Source organism: Chrysochloris asiatica, unplaced genomic scaffold (genome assembly GCF_000296735.1).
Source record: "Chrysochloris asiatica unplaced genomic scaffold, ChrAsi1.0 scaffold00096, whole genome shotgun sequence".
In the NCBI taxonomy this organism is placed as follows: domain Eukaryota; kingdom Metazoa; phylum Chordata; class Mammalia; order Afrosoricida; family Chrysochloridae; genus Chrysochloris; species Chrysochloris asiatica.
This window is the reverse complement of record NW_006408614.1, coordinates 6,055,868-6,059,334: the sequence shown is the minus strand read 5'-3', so window position 1 is coordinate 6,059,334 and position 3,467 is coordinate 6,055,868.

Genomic DNA, 3,467 nt, shown 5'->3' with positions numbered 1-3,467 from the left:
ATCTCATTTGGGGTCTTCCTTTTTTTCTCCGAAACTTCACTTTACCAAACATGATATTGTTTTGCAAGGACTGATCCCTTCTGATAATACGTCCCAATATGAGAGATGAAGTCTGGCCATCCTGGCTTCCAAGGGGTATTATGGTTATACCTATTCTAACAGATTGGTTTGCTCTTCTGGCAGTCTGTAGTACTTTTAATATTCTCCTCCAACACCATAAAGGAGCTCTGGTAATATACTGGTTTCAGGTCAAGGTGCTAACCTCAAGGTCTGCATTTCAAAGCTACCAGCTGTTCTGCAGGAGAAAGATGAGCCTTTCTGCTCCTGTTAAGATTTACAGCCTCAGAAATGCTATGCAGGTTTACTACGAGTTGGAACCGACTGCACAGCACATAACCACCATCACAACCAACACCTTAACTCAACTGCATCAGTTCTTTGACAGTCTTCCTTATTCGCTGTTCAAACTTCCACATGCATATGACGTTATTGAAAATGCCATGCTTGGATCAGGCACACCTTAGTCCTCAAACTGAAATCTTTGTTCTTCAACACTTTAAAAAGGTCTTGTGTAGCAGATTTGCCTAAAATGCAATACATCATTTGATTTTTTGACTGCTGCTTCCATTAGTGTTGATGGTTGATCCAAGCAAAATGAAATCTTTGACAACTTCAATCTTTTCTCCATTTTCATGGATATAGTTTACTGGTCCAGTGATGAGGACTTTTGTTTTCTTTATATCACAGTGCAACCCATACCTAAGGCCGTGCTCTTTGATCTTCATCAGTAAGTATTTTAAGTCCTCTTCACTTTCAGTAATCAAGGCTGTATCATCTGCATATCGCAGGTTGTTGATGAATCTTCCACCAATCCTAATACTCCATTTTTCTTCATGTGATTCAGTTTCTTGAATTATTTGATCAATATATAAATTGAATAAGTAAGGTGAAAAAATACAACCATGGCACACACCTTTCCCAATTTTAAATCATTCACTGTTCCCTTGTTCTGAACATCTGCCTTTTGGTCTATGTACAGGTTCATCATGAGCACAATTAAGTGTCCTGGAATACTCATTCTCTGCAATGTTGCCTATAGCTTGTTATATCATCTTCCAACACTATATCTGAAATTATTCTGGTACTCTTCATCATGTTTCAATATTTAATATTCTGGTGCTGACAGTGTTCCTCTTCTATTCATAGGATTTTCAGTGACTAAATATTCTAAAGTAGTCTGTCTCTCCTTTCAAGTCTGGTTTTGTCTGGAAACTCAGCTGAAACCTGTCTTCTATTGTGGGTAACCTTGTTGGTATTTAATATATCCATGTCATAGCTTCCAGAATCACAGCAACACACAAGCCACCACAGTACAACAAAGTGACATATGAGTAGTGGTCAGGATAAATGGGATATAGTTTCCCAACGAAATTCTTGTAGGGCAGCTCTTGCTACTCTCGAAGAATGAGTACATGCATTGTGGTGGTGGTAAAAAATAAATAAATAAAAGTCCCTGGTATAGTTTTCCTGGCCTTTTCCTCAAATGCAATTTCCAGTATTATTAAAATTCCTTCCTAATAATATACCTTGTGACCATCTTGTGTGTTCATGGAACTTTATTAACCCTTTGGAATCTAAAAACAAGTAGTTACTGTAACCTTCCAAGAAGACCTCTAAGCTTTGAATATCTGGCCCAGCAGATCTTTCCAAAGCCCTGGTTTTATTGGACTTTTTAGTTCAAGGCACCCTACTGAGACTAAGACAAATGTATTACTGGAGAAGGTGTCTGCAGCCATCCACTGATCACAGAGAGATGTTTAAACAAGTTTTGTCTGGAATAAACCCAGACTTGTATGAACTGGAATCCTTTGACTTGCCCTCATATTTTAAATTTTTGTTGTTTTAACAATTTTATAACGTTATATGAAATAAAATCTTATGAACCAAAATTGCTTACCTTGAGTGGTTTTATTAAGAATGAAATAACTTAGTACAAGAACAAGCAAGTTGCTCACCCAGGAGACATCAAGCCAAGTGGTCGGGTCCCCTCAGAACAAACCCCCTTCCAAGACTAACACTCAATGGCAAGACATGAGCAGACATGCACTCTCACTGGTGACCACATTGGTCACAGATAAGGGGAAGTGAGGGAAAACAGCAATGAAGCTGTGAGCTAAACCCTACAACATTCAATAGACACCTCTGAACCCTGTGGAGACCTGGTTGGCCAGAAATATGGCAAGACCTGGAGCGTCCTGGACCCAGAGTCAGTGACATAGCCACAGAGGGCTAGAGTGGAAATTGAAGCATCCAGCTGATAAGAAGAGAGTGCACATGCACAAGAACAATCACACTTGACCTGGCTTCAATGACTGGATAATCAGAATTCAACTAGAAGATGAAAGAAGAGGGGGGAAAAGAGTAATCTGATACAATTTGATGAACTTGACCTACACCTATGGATGCAGTTGCTCAAAAGAGGGATCATTCCCACCCCCTCAATACATAGGGTAGACAGGGATGGGCAACTTGGACATTGCTATCCAAAATGGGGAGGCAACAAAGGCAAGAAGTGACTGGCTTACAAGCTTTCAAGAGGGATCCTAGATCCAGAGGGTGCTGAGGAAGGTAGAGTTTCCACTGAGTAGTATCCAATCTTTCTGGATGGAGCTGATGAAAGGAGATGGGGATAGCACTCAAGTGTCACAGTAGTGAATAATTGCTATCAGGACTACCTGTGAGGGTTGGAAATGTAAAGGTAGTCGTTTTGTAGCAAAACGAGGGTAGTGTTAACTTTGCAGTCATGGAGCAGAGGTCCCTAGGACCATCAAGGGAGAAGAGCAAAGTGCGGGACCCTACCCAGAGAAACAGTGATGCCAGAGATGGAGGCAGAGATTATGACATGGAGAGATGGAGCGGCCGGGGACTCTAGACCCAGAGAGGGAGTGAGGTTGTGTGCTGACGACCAAGGGGCAGGCTTGCAGGGTATACCCTTTGGTTGGTTGATGACGCATGGAGGGGATTGTAACCATGACAATGAAAGTATATACGATAGGATGAATGTAAAGCTAATGTTCTCCCATGTAAACTGTCACATAGTTCATAAAAAAAATTTTTTTAATGAAATATCTTAAAGTTCTTAAAAGCTATAAATTATAGAATGCATTTGTAAAAATGTTGTTTTATTGTTGTTGTTGATAGGTGCCATCAAGTCAGTACTGACTCATAGTAAACCTACACACAGCAGAACGAAACACTGTCCTATCCTGTGTCAACCTCACAGTCCTTGCTGCATTTGAGCTCATTGCTGCTGACATTGTGCCAGTCAATCTCGTTGATTGTCTTCCTCTTTGTCTCTGACTCTCCACTTTAGCAAGCATGATGTCCTTCTCCAGGGATTGGTCTCTCCAGTTAATATGTGTAAAGTATGAAAGGCGAAGTCTGGCCAGCCTGGCTTCCAAGGAGCA